Source organism: Pithys albifrons, chromosome 2, assembly GCF_047495875.1.
Source record: "Pithys albifrons albifrons isolate INPA30051 chromosome 2, PitAlb_v1, whole genome shotgun sequence".
Classification (NCBI taxonomy): domain Eukaryota; kingdom Metazoa; phylum Chordata; class Aves; order Passeriformes; family Thamnophilidae; genus Pithys; species Pithys albifrons.
In genome coordinates, this window is record NC_092459.1 from 102,893,262 (window position 1) to 102,912,127 (window position 18,866).

Genomic DNA, 18,866 nt, shown 5'->3' on the forward strand with positions numbered 1-18,866 from the left:
AGAATATATGAGGAAGTGGGATGGGAAACCCACCTCTTCCTTAGCAGCTCGGGTACGTGAATTGCAAAGAGGCACATCTAACACAGGGAATGCTTCAAGGTTGAAGGCTGCTCCGGTCTCTCGTGGGCAAGGCTCCAGACAGTATAGGAATGATGATGTTATGCCCGATCCTCTTGAAGGAACCTCCCGGTCGTATTCACAGGGAGAGCGCAGTGAATACCATGACCAGAACTAGGGGGGGCCCTGCCTCTAGCCAGGTAGAGGAGAGGGACAATTGGGTTTATTGGACTGTGTGGATTCAGTGGCCTGGCACATCAGACCCACAGAAATACAAAGCTTTAGTGGACACTGGTGCACAATGCACGTTGATGCCATCAGGATACATCGGGGCAGAATCCATCTCTATTTCTGGGGTAACAGGGGGATCCCAACAGCTGACTCTACTGAAAGCTGAAGTCAGCTTGACTGGGAAGGAATGGCATAGACACCCCATTGTGACTGGTCCAGAAGCCCCATGTATCCTTGGTATAGCCTACCTGAGGAATGGGTATTTCAAAGACCCAAAGGGACTATGCTGGGCCTTTGGCATAGCTGCTGTGGAGACAGAGGAAATCAGACAGCTGAGCACCTTGCCTGGCCTCTCAGAGGACCCTTCTGCTGTGGGACTGCTGAAAGTTGAAGAACAATTGGTACCGCTGGCCACAGCCACAGTGCACTGTCGGCAATACAGCACTGACGGAGACTCTGTGACGCCCATACACAAGATGATTCGTGAGCTGGAGAGCCAAGGGGTGGTCAGCAAGACTCACTCACCCTTTAATAGCCCCATATGGCCAGTACGAAAGTCCAGTGGAGAGTGGAGGCTGACGGTGGATTACCGTGGCCTCAGTGAGGTCACACCCCCCCTGAGTGCCGCTGTGCCGGACATGCTGGAGCTTCAGTATGAGCTGGAGTCCAAGGCAGCCAAGTGGTATGCCACCATCGACATTGCCAATGCCTTTTTCTCCATTCCGTTGGCAGCAGAGTGCAGGCCGCAGTTCGCTTTCACCTGGAAGGGGGTGCAGTACACCTGGAATCGACTACCCCAGGGGTGGAAACACAGTCCCACCATTTGCCATGGACTGATCCAGACTGCACTGGAAAAGGGTGAGGCTCCAGAACATCTACAGTACATCGATGACATCATTGTATGGGGGAACACAGCAGGGGAGGTTTTTGAGAAAGGAAAGAAGATAATCCAGATTCTCCTAAGAGCTGGTTTTGCCATTAAGCGAAGTAAGGTCAAGGGACCTGCTTAGGAAATTCAGTTCCTAGGAGTGAAGTGGCAAGACGGGCGTCGTCAGATTCCAACAGAGGTGATCAACAAAATAGCAGCTATGTCCCCACTGACTAGCAAGAAGGAAACTCAGGCTTTCCTAGGTGCCGTGGGCTTTTGGAGGATGCATATCCCGGAGTACAGTCAGATTGTAAGCCCTCTCTACCTTGTGACACGGAAGAAAAATGATTTCCAGTGAGGCCCTGAACAACAACAAGACATTGAGCAGATTAAATAGGAGATTACCCATGCAGTAGCCCTTGTGACAGTCAGGACAGGACAGGATGTGAAGAATGTGCTCTACACTGCAGCCGGGGAGAACGGCCCATTCTGGAGCCTCTGGCAGAAAGTACCTGGGGAGACTCGAGGACGACCACTGGGATTCTGGAGTTGGGGATACAAAGGATCTGAAGCCAGCTATACCCCAACTGAGAAAGAGATCCTGGCAGCTTATGAAGGAGTTCGAGCTGCCTCAGAAGAGATTGGCACTGAGGCACAGCTCATCCTGGCACCCCGACTACCAGTGTTGGGCTGGATGTTCAAAGGAAAAGCTCCTTCTACCCATCACGCCACTGATGCCACATGGAGTAAGTGGATCGCTCTGATCACGCAGCGAACCCGGATAGGGAATCCTAATTGCCCTGGGATTTTGGAAATCATCACCAACTGGCCGGAAGGTGAGAGTTTCGCATTGTTCTCTGAAGAAGAAGAGGAGCAGGTGACACGAGCTGAGGAGGCCCCACCATATAACCAGCTACCAGAAGAGGAGAAGCGATATGCTCTCTTCACAGATGGCTCCTGCCGCATTGTAGGGACAAGCTGGAAATGGAAAGCAGCTGTATGGAGTCCTACACATCGAGTTGCAGAAGCGACTGAAGGACAAGGTGGATCAAGTCAGGTTGCAGAGCTGAAAGCTGTTCAGCTGGCTTTGGATATCGCTGAATGAGAGAAGTGGCCAAGACTCTACCTTTACACTGACTCGTGGATGGTGGCCATTGCTTTGTGGGGATGGCTGGAGTGTTGGAGAAAGGCTGGCTGGCAGCGCAAAGGGAAACCCATCTGGGTGGCTGCGATGTGGCAGGACATCGCTGCCTGGGTAGAGAAGCTGAGTGTGAAGGTCCATCACGTAGATGCTCATGTACCCAAGAGCCGGGCTAATGAGGAGCATCGTAACAACGAGCAGGTGGATCGAGCTGCCAGGATTGAAGTCTCTCAGGTAGATCTGGATTGGCAGCATAAAGGTGAATTGTTTCTAGCTTGATGGGCCCATGATGCCTCTGGTCATCAGGGCAGAGATGCGACATACAGATGGGCCCGTGACCGAGGGGTGGATCTAACCATGGACAGTGTCTCACAGGTTATCCATGACTGTGACACATGTGCTACCATCAAGCAGGCCAAGCGGGTGAAGCCTCTATGGTATGGTGGACGGTGGTCAAAATACAGGTATGGGGAAGCCTGGCAAGTTGACTACATCACACTTCCCCAAACACGCCAAGGCAAGCGCTATGTGCTGACCATGGTAGAGGCAACCACTGGATGGCTGGAGACATACCTTGTATCTCACGCCACTGCCCGGAATACCATCCTGGGCCTTGAGAAACAAGTCCTGTGGAGACACGGCACCCCAGAGAGAATAGAGTCTGACAACGGCACCCACTTCAAGAACAGCCTCATAGACACCTGGGCCAGAGAGCACGGCATTGAGTGGGTGTATCATATCCCCTACCATGCTCCAGCTGCCGGGAAAGTTGAGCTATGTAATGGACTGCTGAAAACCACCTTGAAGGCATTGGGTGGGGGAACTTTCAAACACTGGGAGCTGCATTTGGCAAAGGCCATTTGGTTGGTCAACACCCGGGGCTCCATCAATCGAGCTGGCCCTGCCCAATCAGAACTCTTGAATACTGTAGATGGAGATAAAGTCCCTGTGGTCCATATGAGAGGTATGTTAGGAAAGACTGTTTGGGTTAGTCCCACCTCAAACAAAGGCAAACCCATCCGAGGGATTGTCTTTGCTCAAGGACCTGGTTGCACTTGGTGGGTAATGCAAAAAGATGGAGAAACACGTTGTGTACCACACGGGGACCTAATTTTGAGCGAGAAGAGTTTGTAATGTTTCATTATATATATGTATATATATATATATATGTGTAGGTAAAAAGGGGATTAATTTGGGAATGACTAGATGGTGTAGAATAAGGGGTGGATAATGTCCTAGTTCAGCAGGAGGGACCAGCTAACCCTATGTGGGGGTGATCAAAGCTGTGTATTCTACCCCCTCTATTCATTCCCCAAGGACAATGGGCCATTAGCAGCAGCTGCCCAGGGAGCCATTATCACCTTCACACTCAGCCTGAGGGGGCGGAGCTGCTAATGGGCCATCAACAGTTCAATACCCCCTGGCTCCCAAATTTACACAGTCAATGCAAAAGCATGTCTGGTGGTCTAAAGATTTTAGTCCTCAAGCTGAGGAAAATGCCATAGAACACTGGAGTGACGCAGGTAATTTTCTAGCGTCAGTGTTTGCCCCAGTTGGTGTAGACAGAGCATTACATTTGGTACGAATGCTAAACTACTGGGTGCAAGAACAACTAAACATCATTACCAAAATGCTTGATGATCTCTCAATAGATGCAGATAAGATACAACAAGCAGTATTGCAAAATAGAGGAACCCTAAAATTCTTCCTAATGATTCATGGTTACCAATGTGATGAGTTTGAAGGGATATGTTCCACAGAATTAAGCAAATACTCCAAAGAAGTCCATGATAAAATACAAGTGGTGAAAAATAATTTTGACAAGCTAAGTGTTAACATTTCTCCTTTAGAAAAATGGGTTCATTCCCTGAGCCTAATCAGTTGGCAAGAAGCAGTGCTGGTACAAGGAGCATTAATTCTGGTTGTTATTATGATTTGTTTGATTGCTCTTATTTATAAGACTAGTCGTTGACTGTCCAATCAAACAAGAACAGTCCAGTTCAAGTTAGCATGTGGTTTAGCCTGTATCTCCAAGTTGCCAAGTTGCCCAGCAAGCTGCAGTGGTAATGACACCTGCCCCCCTCAGCTGCTGAACATTTTCTAAAGAGCGTAAGATCCCTAGTACTTACTTCTCTTTCAGTGTTGGTTATGTTTAGCCTCTGTGAATTTTCTCTGTGAATTCACACTTGTTTCCAGACAGCATTACTGCAGTACCAAGAGTGTCTAAAGTGACTGAGAATCAAGGCTTCTCTCTCAGAAACTCTGTGGTGGCCACACAGAAGTTTTGAGAATTGACCTTGAAATATTGCATAAGGAGACTTAGCTCAGCTGGACTGAACCCGCTTCTTTGCTAAGTGAAGTCACTCTGCATTCATGGACACTTTGCACAAAATGGACACTGTTAATAGAATTTGTTGTTTTGTTTACAGTGGTTTGTGTAGTGACGACTACACAGAAGGACCACAACCTCACACGTGAGAAAAAAGTTTCTTGTTTTGCACTAATTGTAAGTTTGTAAATCCCAAGCCTACATGTCCTGGTCATGTATTGGTTTGTGTCAGTTTACAAAAGTTACTGTGCCCCTTCAAAAGGTCTATTTTGAAGAGAGGGGGAGACAGGCATATGTAGCCCACAGAATGTATTGAAGAAAGCCTGTTATCCTGTTATGTCTTGAATTGGCAAAAGCTAAGATCTTTCAAAATGTTTTTCCATTTTTCAGAAAATCTGCGCAATTTTTCGGCCTTTGATCAGGGTAGTATCCTAACAGTAACAATTTCCCCATTGGATAAGTGGCTAAGGAGCTGAGACTTAGAATTACCGTGTTATTATGTGCATTATGTTATTTGTATTTTTGTTTTGTTTTTTGAAATGAGAGGGGGAGATGTTGCCGCCCACTGACTCCGGTGGGTCCAGAAGAACCACGTGACACCGGACTCAGAGGTCAAACAACAACAAGCCCAGCATCTCACCGGAAGGGGCTTTGGACTTTACCTTATAAGTACATGTTTCCAACCTTAGCCTATGGAGTCAGATGTGCCTGGGGCGGGGTTATCTCAGGTTATAAATGTTGTCTAATTTGAATAAAGTTGGGATTTGCCTGAACACCATATTGGTGTGTGCGGTCTCCTTTGGACCCATCCGCAACAGCCCACACCAATATTCACAGCTCTTAAGATTTACAGAGTAAAAGTAGATGTTTTTAAAACTGTGGGGGAAAACAAGGATTAAAGGGACAAAGAGAGAAAGTATCAGGTAGGATTTTTGAGATAACTGCAGGAGAACTGAGCTTAATACTCAGCCCATAGTGCACTCTCAATATGTTCGAGGCCACTCTGAACCCCTGGGCAAGTTTAGGTGTCCACAATCCAGTATGCTGTGGAAGGGAATATGTACTGGAAATTGTCCTGCTTTCTCCCAGTATAGACAGGAAGCAATATGGGGCAATTCGTATCTAGCCAACATATGTTGGATTAAATTCTGTAGTTTTGAGAAATCAATAATAGTTCCATTACAGGGGACTTAATTCATGGAATTGTAATTAACTTAATAGATAACTGAGAAGTGCTCAACTTCTATTAAAACAACAGCAATCAGTGACCTAATTGCTATTTTATGAGTCTCACTGTCTTTCATGAGAGAATACACAATTCCCAGTGAGGAAGTGGGGATGGCAGGACAACACTTTGAGGGTTATTCATGATTTCCAGTTTGAAACACCACAATTGTAATAATGGACTACAAGACTTCCTAATGTCGAGCTGGAGCTGCTTTGGCATCCCTCTCTCCCACTGGGTCTCTGAGACGACATCAGAGAGTCTAGACTACAGCAAAGATGCAGTGTCTGCACGCAGTACAGCTGAATAGCCATATTCACCTGCTGATGCTACTTAGGTGCTTATATGGCAAAATGAGCCTGCAGCTCTTGTAGCCTCATTATGCTGTGTGCTGAAGGAATCTGCAACGACATGGAACTTCTCCTGATCCTGGATTATCAGTCCATTAACCTAGGAGAAGTGTGTGCTCTCTGCTTACCTCGACCATGTGGTCTCTGAGAGCCCCCAGAAAGGACACACAGGGACCACTGGCAAAGGCAGGAACAAAGAGGAAGTTTAATCAGGGGTACAGGTTTATATGGACTTTGGAGGGATACAAATTCACCAATAAGGGACAAGAGGGGAGTTTGGATTTTTGCCAGTAGGAGTAAGGGGATTTACATTCAATGGGAGAGGGTTTCAGGTAACATGAGGTCACTGTCCTTCTCCCAGCCCCCTGGCCTGGCAGGGGGTTATGGGAAGAAGAAGCAATGACAATGCAGTTTTTACATTTAGTACATTCAAACCACATTAAAAACATCAGTTGTTAAAGCATTCTCAGTGGCTGGTGTATTTTCTTCATCAGCCCATTTCTGACATGACATTCTCCAAGCCATATATTGAGAATGCATTGCTACATGTAGCTTCAATTTTTCATACATGAGACTTGAAGTTTGGGTTTGTTTGTTTGTTTTCCTGATAGGGGGATGCTTTGGGGGTCTTTTGATGGTTGGGTTTTTTTGGGTTTTTTGGGGTTTTTTTTTGGTGGGTTGTTTTATGTCAGATGCCATTTGTGGGTTGGTTTTCTTTTCCTGAGAAAAGTACCTGATAAGACTTTGCTGAAGGCCTTGTCTACATAAAAATAATGTCCAAGTAGAAGTGATGAAGCCTCCTCCCCTGTCACTCATACCTCCAAAACAGATGCTATTGTTCCCATAGCAAGACTGTGCACACTGCTAAACAGTTTACCAAGGAAGTAATTATACTCTACCTGTGTTACACAATTTTCGTATTAGTATAAAACTCAGGCTATACTCTTACAACTGACAAAATGTTTACAGGTAACATGAGCAAGTAATTTGCCCAGGAAGGAGACTTAAAAAATACCCAAACAAAAACTACCAAAAATAGAAAAAAATAACACCACACTTTATCTTTGTCAGTGAAGGTTACCTAGGAGTGAGCAAGCAAGAGAAACATGAAGCAGCACATCTCCTGGCTGGTCCATGCCTCTTGCAGACTCCCACACCAAGCTGATGCCTCAGCACTGTTCAGGCAAGGCTCTGGGCTCTCTGGCAGAACAGGTGGCTGTGGGTGGCATGCTCCACTGTCCTCCTACTCCCAACAGATTTGCTGGGGCCGGGGGCATAGAAAGCAAGCTCCACCTGAACAAACTGAGCCCTCCACTTTTGGGATGGTGGCTGAAGGAATGGAGAGAATGCCTTATGGATTTTGAATTTGAATTCTGTAACATATGGAAATTGGTCTGCAAGAAAAATGAGAAATATTTAGAAACAGTTGGAAAGGCTGTCATTGAAATTTATCCTGGCTATGTCTAAACATGGAAAAGGACAACAGAAACCAACATTAACTTAAGAAAAATGTAAAGAGAACTGACTATGTAACAAGCAGAAGGCTTATTTCTTTTTAAGTATAAACAATCTGGTGAGGAGGAAGAAAGGCAGAACTATAAAAATAAGACAAGGCAAGAAAAAAATAATGAGGGTAAAAGATAATAATACTCTCCATCAGTTTGCAGAGATTTTTTTCTTGTACAGCAGTCTCCAAATGTAACTTCAAGGGAGAAACCAAGCAAAATACTTGTGTTCCAAACTGTCACAGTGGAAAATGGTTTATAAAGAAGGTGTACTGGGGGAACAGGATAATCTTCAGCTATGGATGAGCTTTTTTGACACCTTCTTTGTGAGGCTAATCTTTCTAGACTCCTTACACAGTCAATGGAAAGAGACACTAGCCTCCACAGGACAATTCAATACTTTTTTACAATAAGGATAAAGACTATAACAAATCACAAAACATGGATCATTTTCTACAAGCTTTGGCTGTTTGGAGGGCTGAGCTAAGTTATAGATACAACAAACATTACTGTCTTCAGGAGAAATTAATGAAATGTATGTGAACACACAGGACCCTTGTTTGATCCTTCTTCCATTTTTCTGTCCATTAAGTGCAGCTTTGGGCATCAAAACTGCCTTCCCACTTGTTCTTTGTTTTGTTTATTTTTGGTTTTGGTTATTTTCTTCCTTCCCCACAGGTCTGTAATGTTTCTTTTGACTTCAGTGCCATAGGCAGTCACAGGCAAAGGAAACTTTCAGATTGCAAGCTTGCAGAGGCACAGAGTGTCCCATGCTTAATCCAGATTTTCTTTCCCATGCAGGTTTTGTACTGGTGGATAGTCCTAGCCATAGGAAGCAACCCTTTATCCAGAACACTCACACTTGCAACACAGTGTCCCTTGTGCAGTGTTTGTGGTTCCAAGGCAGAAATTTTGTTCCCATAGATCTTGTAAAAAAAATGTATTACAAATACAGAGGGGAAAGTCGTGTGGAGGCAGCTTAACAAAATATTTGAAATACCAAGATTAGCAATGACTGTAATCAAGGGTAAGGACAGAAGTAGAGAATATAGTTACTTCTAATATGAACACCATAGCATTTACCACTATTCACAAATGCCAAATTATGGCAATGGTTCTGCAGTATCTGGAATGGAAAAAGTCTTGTCAGAAATGGGCTTGTGAAGAAGATGAAGAAGCTAGCCCAAATGCCTTAAAAACAGAAGCCTTTACTGTTGTATAAATACATGTTAAAAAATGGATTCTTTTGTTCCTTCGTGCTTAGTCACTGTCCCCTTCCCCAAATCCCCCAAGATAATCGTTATCTCACCACTGAGAAATGCATGTTGTGTCCCTGAAGAAGCTTCAAGGAGTTTTCTTATTGGCCCTTATGTACTCTTTCCTATTGGTTGTTACCCCTGGATTCCTATTGGTAATAGTTCAAATCCCCCCTGGTACCTTATTGGTAGTAGTTTGAATCCCCAAAATCTTTATATACCCCTACGTATGATCAATTTAAACTCTCTCTCGTTCCTCTCCTGTGGTCTCTGTGTGGCTCTTTTTGGACACCCTGGGGACCATGTGGTGGGGGACAGTGGGGGAGCACAACCTCTCCAGGTAATGGGCTAACTCCTGGGACCTGGAGCCTCAATCGACCATCTCTCCAAATAGGCAAGATTATCTAGATTTTCAAATGAGTTGAACAATTGGCTTAGTATATTGACAGAAGTACTATAAGATGTTGAATGTATAGCATACTTACTATAGAAATGCCATGATCGATCATGCTGTAATTACTGTATGCTAAATCTAGCAATATAAATTCAATGCAAAGCCTGAGTTCTTTTCCACAACTTTGAAGAGTCAGAGCATCTAAACTACCATTTCTTTTGAAAATAAAGTTTGTTTTAAAAGTATGTACATATATAAATTCTAGAAAAATCATAGGAGTCTTCTGTTTTTCTTTCTTCACACACTTTATCTGAGAACACCAAATTTTTCCTTCTTTTGTTCCACTTTTCCCTGTAGGACTGACAGAGCTGCAGTTTGGCTTAGGAAACCAACTCATTGCATTTACTTAGTCTAAGCCTATTACCTAATCAACTACTTAGAAAGAGTCAACCAGAAAAATCAGTATTTTTATGCTCATATTTGCAGAAGCATATAAGCAATCCTTTACTTAACATAAATCTGTGATTTTCAGCTGATAGTTTATTTTCAAATCCTAACTTTCAAATTCACTGATTACTCATAATCCTTTCTGACAGAAGACAGGAACCACATCACATGTTGTGTTTTACCACCTGCTGCAATACACAATTTCTGGCCATGACTGCAAGCAGTTTGGATTTGGTAAAAATTTCTCAATAAAACTTCAGTTGCTTACACATTTCTGCAAATATAAATTGAAGAATTTGAATTAATAACATATTGACATGCTGATAATATTTGGCATGGCTTAGGAATTTCTGGGGAAAAACAAAAAAGGAAAGCAGAAATATTAATTGAATAATACATGCTTAGTAGTTGTACAACATCAATTTCTCAAATCTCCCTGACTCATAATAGAGCAATCACATCCAATGCTGAAGAAATGTGGTATTGCCTGCTCTTTATTGCACACATGCTGACAGGCCATCATGAGTTAAGCTATTGCAGGACATACAGGAAAAAAATGTACCTGATGTAGCAGGAAGACACCAAATTTGGACTGATAATGCAGCACATCTGTATAGAAGGCATGAGCAAAACTGTGTCATGGTAGAGCTGACAGAGGAAAAAACTGAAAAAGATATGGAACAGAGTTAAAACACAAGTGAAGCGCTTCATGACTGAGGAAAACACAAACAATGATAGTATAATTTTTTAAACTGTTTGTACAGGGAATATTTAAATAATTTCATGGTGTTTTCCTCCCATCCTTCTCATCACTTCCTTCCTCCATTTGCTAGCTTTCTCACATCATACCTTCTGTTTATTAAGGTCAGTTGTGAGATATCTTCCTACATGCATGAATAAGGCCACATTGAATTATTGTGCATTAAAACATGAAACAATAATCTCTTTGCTGTAATCTTGATCAGCCAGCCCCAGCAAAGCAAGGGAGAGCTCTTCTACTTTGCAAGTAAGGGTTCCTGGCAAGATGACATATTTTTCTCTTTCTTTATGTTAAATATACTTGTTATTTACATGAAATCCATCTGATACAAGATCCTACATGCACAATAGGAGCATACAGTAACAAGACATCAAAAACACATTAATGTGTCTTTCCATACTGTGACATGCTTATAGAGCATAAAGCTATTAGGACTGGCCTGTCAGGTATACACAATAGATGAATTGCCAGGTCAGCATGAACATACAGTGCACCATAATCCATAAAAAGTACCATTAGCATATAGCAATACAAGTAGAAATGAAAAAAAAAGAAGTTGAACATTTAACTGCAGTTTTCAGTCCTTCACATATTTTTTGGCCTTTCAGCAACTGAATTCTTTAGAGCTAGCAATGGCAAGCTAGGCTAAAAAAACTGCCACCTGTGAACTAGTGGCCCATTTTTTCAAGTGACTGAAAGGGATTCAGAACCATCTACATGAGCAGGTATATTCAATGCAGAAGCAAAACCTTGTTTTGCCTTAAAAATTAGATAGTTGCCAAAGTTAGCTGCTCATCTACTTGAGCACATATGTCAAAGATTATAGTGCACAACTAGTATGGACATTGAGGGAAATACAGAATTATTTCAATATCTTTAATATTTAGAAGCAAGAAGAATAAAAAATGTTTTAAAAAATCTGTAACTGCCTGCTCCAATCAAACAAATCTTTCATATATTTTGTGTTACTTGGCCTTTATTCCAGCAAGAATAATGTTTAGGGAAGGAGAATTACACCATCCACATAGAAGGAGGAAAATAGAAGACACTGTTAGGAGCTTGGTAGCTATATCTACAGATATATTTCCTTTTAATGGCATATACATATCAGATCTACTAGTCATACACACATAGTAGTTATGGCTATATTTTCCTCTTGACTTTGCTATCAAAGTGTTTCTTTGCCACATTTGTATGTCCCTCAAAAACATACACAGAGAAGTGAAAGGTCTTTCTGATCAGTTGTGAGGTTATTTTGCAAGTTATTTTTTTCCATTTGTCTAAAAGCCATATAAAAAACTGGCTCTGTATGTTCTTGAATCAGTTTCATGTTTGTTTTGGTGAATTCCTGTTACTCATGTTAAACTGCACATCTAGTAGTCATTTACACACCTTACACATTGCAAGATGCTGCAGGACATATTGTGCTTGCTGACATACTTTTTGTGAAGGAAATCCTTACAATCAGCTGTCCAACATATGAAGCTACATTTGACCACAGGGCATAGAATGAATGAACTGTTCTTAAGACAAAGAAAATCAAAACAGTTCCTCCACACAGTTCTGTGAAGAAAAAGAGGGAGGGGGAAAGAAGCACCAAACCCCACATCTCTAAGAGCATAATGAAGAGAAAAAATAAATTATTTCTAAAGATCCGAGGTTAAAAAGCATTGAGTTCTAAGATCCCAAAGGTCAATGGAAGCTGAAAGAATCTGACATCCGTTTGGACTGGTCCTATGCAATACACTATTCAAATCAGCATTGGTCTCTTACTATTGTCAGCATATATTTTCTAGTACCCAGAAGAAATTGGTGCTAATTGCAACAGTAATATTTTGGAGATTATTAGTAACCACTACTAACTGCTAAACGCAAATTAGAGACAAACCTCAGAGTATTTAGCACACTATTTGCACATATAGCTTGATTAGGGAAAAAAATTAGTTTGTTGCAACACACTTCACAAGAATTACAGAAGTGAATTGAAGACACTAACAGGTAAATAAATGATTCAGGAAAAAGTCTAATTTAGACATATGATGTTGAGGTAAGATTTCAGATTTCTGAGCTCACACTCTGACTCTGCTGATCAACCATTCTGCTGTGAAAGGGGAACATCACTGAAGCCAATAGAAATATCATCTGCAAAGAAAAAGTCAGTGTTAAAAATTCAAATCAAGACCCATTCCAAAATGTTTTGTGTGTTCAAAGTAGGCTGGAACTCATTTACAGTGAATTTTAATAGGGATGGAACACCTGCTCCCTTGACAGGAAACACTAACAATACATAGTACAAAAATAGTGGTTCGCAAATAACTTAGTAATAATTAAAGTATCTATATAAAGGAAAACAAAATCCTTGTGTTATGTAAAGCACTTAAAGAAATCATTCTTTCAGAAGACACAGCTGATCTATTAGCACAGGGTTAATTTGTGGTTTCGTCCGGCAGTCACAATGCAGGTCATATCCAACCACCTCTTTCCAAAACACTCTACTAGGAACCTTTGCTCTAAGCTTTGTGGAGGTGTGCCTAGGACTCTCCATTCACAATTTAAGAAGATTTTTTTAGGAACTGTCATACTCCTCAAGTGTAGGATTTACTTATCCAGTCATAACAATATCCTATTTTCTTGTGTGTCCACTCTGAAAACCACTTCTGGAAGTTCCCCATTTGTCAAATCATCAGCAAGCTTTATGTGAAGCTCCCAAAGAAAAAAAGGAGTAATCAGTCTAGGAACATGAGTGTGCATGTAATATTTCTCATTGTATGAAAATGTTTCACCAGTTCATCCTCAAAAAACTACCAAAAGAAAAAAAAAGGTCTGAAGATCCAAGTCAGTAATGCTACTCCATTTGGGCAACAGGAATACCAGTTTAGTGCCTTTAGAGGGGGAGAAAGAGCCTTGCATGTTACACAGTGTTTCACTGTAGCAATCACAAGGGATTCACAGTGGGGGAAAAAGAAATGGCAATTATTTTTGAAATGGTCTTTCCATCTAGGCTAGAGGAAAATGCAGATTTAAAGTAGCTACTGCACCCATAAGAACAGGGAGGGAGTATCTCTACAAACTCCCCAACCCGTGCTGTTGTGGGCAAGCTGTGTCCACAGCAAGTCTCTGAAAGAGTGAAGAGGATTAATTATTGTTGCACACAGCTGTAATAATGCAAAGGTATTAAATCTCTGTGTGAACTTTTCCCATTCAATGTTTGGAACATGTTTGTATGCACAGAACCTCTCTGATCTCTCAGTGTTACAATAAAGATGCCTCTTCATCAAAGTAACAAAACAAGGTATTTCCTTTTCTGAGTGTAGGACAATTAATAAAATCAAGGAGCTGGACCTCTGTATTGGTGCCTAGTTAACAAATGAATAAAAGATGTTGTGCTGCTCTAGGGCAACTGAAATGAATATCTGCTAATCTTCACAGAGCAACTGCAACTGTTAGGAAAGAAGCCTGTGCTGAAGAAGCACCAGCCATTGACTGAACCATTTCAGGTTTGGCCAGACAACTGAACTGTGGTGAAAAGGTATGAAAAAAAATCAAGATGTTCATATTCCTAGTGTTGCTACCACTATTAGTGCTATGTTTTAAAGCTTTCTCTATTTGTACATTTTCTGTGCTTTTGACTGTCTCCTTCAGCTGAGCTACAACACTGCTGTAAAGTCCTCCTCAATCCCAGCCCCAACCTGCGTCTGCCATGGCAGCACTGACTCAGTTCTCCTTTACTGCTGACTACAGAATTATTCTCCCAGCACTGCCACTCCTCACAGATGTCTTTGTTTAACTTGAATATTCCTTAGCATCTGTCAGCGCTTTCTGCTAGCTAAATTCCTGCTAAATGCACTTTACTTCTCTAAGCCTCATCAGCTATTGCTTTAAATGCATCTCTATTCAAGAGAAAAAAAATCTCCACCTGTCTTTAATATGTTTATCAATAAAAGTAGGATTAGAATTCTGCAATCCTAGCCTCTGTTAAACAAACCCCTTCCTGCCTCCATTTATTCAAGCATAAAATGGCTATAATATTTACTACAATATCTCAAATAATAGTTAAAAAGCTTAATGCTGTTAATTCAATACTAGTGATTCTGGCTTGCTCTAGGGAATATATAAACATTTCCATGCAGGTCAATATATATTTCTGAGATTTATAGTTTGTGGTTTGTAGTCATTAGTATAACATCATTTGCAAGGTTAATACCCCAGACTTCTGGAGCAGAAAGTATTATCTCCATTATAGTCAAGATTACATTCCTATTTTCTAGCTATTCCTTTTAAGTAAATATGTAACACTTATTTTCTCCTATAGGGCAGTATTATTTTTAATAAATATGTACTGCCAGTAAGATTTAAATTATTTAGAAGCCCATTGTTTTAAAGAACTTCCCTAGAACAAAATTCATCCTTTTATTTTTCCTTTAATAATACACAGTACAGATTTTTTTCCTAGAGTTCCTTTATCAATGTTCCCCTTAAGTCTGTACATCACAGAAATATTTTCAAAAGAAAGTAAAAATCAACCAAACAAAAAACAACATGAAGAATTAGTAACCCGTAGAAGTACACAGGATGTCATTGTAACACAAAGCCAAGAAATACTATTTCTGAAATTACAGAACTGAAGTTGTTCTTAAAACAAAAAACTATAACTTTCAAGTTTGATTGTGCAGTCTATATTTACTGTAACATTATCAAGTGTGACTCTCTGCTGTCTTTCCAAAGAAAAGAAGGCTGCATTTAGCTGTGCTAATCTTCTGTAGGAATTATTCTACTCTGTACGTGGGATGACTGTCAGCCATTTCCAGCACTAATTGGACTCAAGTATGGTACGACCTAATTTTTCAGCATATACTGCAGAGTTTTGAGATTCCTAAATGCTTCAGCCTTTTGAGAATTTTGTTATTTTCTATTAGTTACAACTTTGCAGTATCCAACTGCCAGCAGAGGGAGAAAATGCTGTATGAAGTACAGAACAAAATAGAACACACCATTCCTCATCTGTACTACTGAAATAAATATGATGTGGTTTCAACCATTTCTTTTCTAGGACAGGGTACACTCATTCTAAGTTTCCCAGCATACAAGCAATCTGATTAAATTTGGGGTTTTTTTTCTCTCCCTCCTGTCTTTTTTCCCCTGTCTCCCCTTTTGTCTTTGATTCCATGCAGGTGGAATCTTTATGAGATGTATAAATACTAGAAGAATTATGCAGAGGGCTTTATTATGAAACTAGAAATCATTTCATTGGCATAAATGGGAAAGTCTGTCTTTTGGAGAGCTCCACATTTCGAGAAACCATTTCCTGTTCTCAAGGTCCCTTAATGCAATGAACCAGGGCAAGATTGGAATTGCTTTGCCGCTCTTATGCTTCAAAGACATGTGTACATGAGATGGGCTGCCAAAGGGCTACAATTTTTAAAAATGCTAGCAGTCAGTCTTCTATATAGACTGGCTTCTGTTTTAGTTAATAATTACCTAAGCTTACCGGCATGCAAGCAATTATTTTCATCAGAGGTGAAAATAACTTCCCCCTAAAGCTGTCCTCTCCTCATCTGGGCATGAACATACAGACACAAGGCTATATAATACTCTGTTTAAATAAAGTACTTCTCATTCCTTCCTCAGGCATAAAACCTGTTAGCTGTATCAGAGATGAAGGCCAGACAACTCTTGCTGCTGCCTCATTGCCTTCTAGCTTCTGGCACTGAGAGGCTTGGCTGGCTAGGTCAGGTGCTTGGTCCTCATTACATGGATCCTCATGCTCCAGGTGAGAACACAGTTGTGACAATTCAAATGCTCTCTGCTCAGGATCCTTATTCCCACCTGTTGCCCAGAGTGTGCACCACCTATTTTAAATAAGAGGCTGGGGATGCATTGGTACAGCCAAAAACTAGAGGTCTCAGGCATAAATTACTTTCTTATTGCTCTTGTATTCCTAAAGCCTGCCCTTTAGGTTGCTCTGCTCTTTCCAGCTGTAGTGTGTTAAACACACAGATGATCATGGACCTAATAGCAAGTGATGGCAGTGCTAAATCATTTGACTCTTCAAACTGTCTATAGGTGTCCATTAATCATCTGGTGTCGAGAATTTCTGCTCCAAAGCTAAATTAAAGCAAGCTATGGAGGGGTGATTGACGACCAGAAAACATTTGACGCTCACTGTATCAACATCCTCATCGATAACAAAATCGTTAGAAAAGGGATAAACCCCAAGTGAGATCCTTGATCTACTGGCAATCAGAGGTGTTTGGCTCTGGAACTCCTATAAATAGACCTCAGTTTCTGTTCCTGCAAGATTGGATTCTTTGAAACAGAATTTGGGACAAACCCCTCTCTTCCCACTTTTATCTTTCTAGGTTAGAGAGAATATCAGAATGACAGCAGTTTCAGAGGGCCAAGGTGGTCTTCAATAGGGCTTCAAAGAGTGAAAAGAGGCAGCCATTCAAATAACAATATAGCACAGGGAAGAAAAGCTCCACAGTGGTATGCAGAGGAGTAGGGAAGTCCAAGACTTAAAATTTTATATCATGTAAAGGACAATATGATAAATAAAACCTCCTGCCCTCAAGGGATGTTGGAATGATGCAGACACCACCTTCACAGGGGCACTGACAGAGGAAAATGTTATCCAGAGGAGGGGTGCTTCTGAGGCAAAGCAACAGCAGCAACAAACTGAACACTCAGTCAAGGGAAAATGGGCCATAATAGATTAGGGATGGAACAAGAGGCTTGCTGACAAGGCCAAAGAGGAGAGATACCAGCTGGCTCATGTCCTGTTAAATGAGATGTGGATGTGAAAAATGCCCCAAAGTTTTTGTCCTGTATAGCCTGGCAGTGCTGATCACCACAAGCCTTGGGTCTGTTCTGCACCTCCATCCACAAAGTGCAATAGCTGAACAGACAACTAAAGCACAGTCTTCTGAGCAAGGTCTGTTTTGGGGTCTGGTTTGCTTATCATAGGACACTTGCAGATCCAGTTGCCTTCCCTGCACAGAGCTAAGGATACACACCATGAGTGTCACTAGGACTTAACAGCCAAAATATCTTCATCCATGGGGTATGTGGTACTCCATTTGGGATGAACCACAGCAGTATATTTAGGCCAACAGTTAGACTAGTAAAAGTCTGAGCTGATGCAAATCTATACAATACCAGAAGGTGATATATGAACAGTACAGAGGATCAATACTAGTTTGATCATATATGTGTATCACTTCTTCCAAAAAAGCTGTAAATAGAAAACTACCACCTCCCTTTGGAGCAGGGATACAGGAGCTTCACTGTTTTAAAACTATATTAATCTGACAATTGGAACTCAGGACACAGCAGTAGGCAATAAACTTCAAGGACCAGGCTGGTGCTGCTGGAAGAATGGTGCAGCTTGCTAAGCAGTTTTTATCTGCATGTAAATTCTGCTGATTTAACCACAGCTTTCTCTAGGGATTTCTATAGGACCTAGATTTTTCTTATGTCAGAAGGACTTACCTACATGTGACAGATAGCTAGGTTACTTCTAAAACACTTTCCTTCCTGGTTGTTCCAGGAATGTGTTCACAGCTTCTGCACTTCAAACACTTACTATGCAGGCAAGTCTATTGAATATTGATTATCTCCTAAAAAGGTTATTCTTTCCAGAAGCTCAACCCCACCACATTAGCTAGCACCAGTATGTTTGTACTGTACCATTGCATATTGTCACTCATAAAGACTTTGGAATCCATAATAGCTTTGGTACCCATAAAGGCAGGCAGCCTATAAAGGAGTGGCTTGGATTTATCAGCGTGTCCCTCCCTAGCTGGTACAACTCACTGGTCATGGTAGCAGTGAAACTCACGCCACTGTTTACTGGCAGCTACTGAGCATGCTTTGGAGTCCATACAGCTCCCAAATCAAAGCTGTTATGGAGCTCACAGGCTCAGAGAGGAGGCAGTGCTAGCAGGTAGACATGGAGATTTGTGTTCTACAAAACCAGGCCCATGGACTTCAATGAAGTCATTGCACCACAGAAAAGGAAAAATCAGGCCCATATTGCGGTACAAACGGCTTGTGCAGGACTGTAAGTGTATTTAATTCAGCATAGGAAGCACTATTTACCCAGATTATTTATTGTTCTTTTTTTTATAAGGCTGTGGCTTGTTTTCTCTCAAAAAGTCATGTTTCTTACTCTCATTTGTAACTTGCCAGAGGCAAGTAAAGCATAGCAAATACAGAGAAAGCAAAGACCTAGCAGAACAGCTCATTTAAGACCTAGACTCCTAGGGGCATTTGCTGCTAGTATCAACTTCTACAAATGGGGCAAG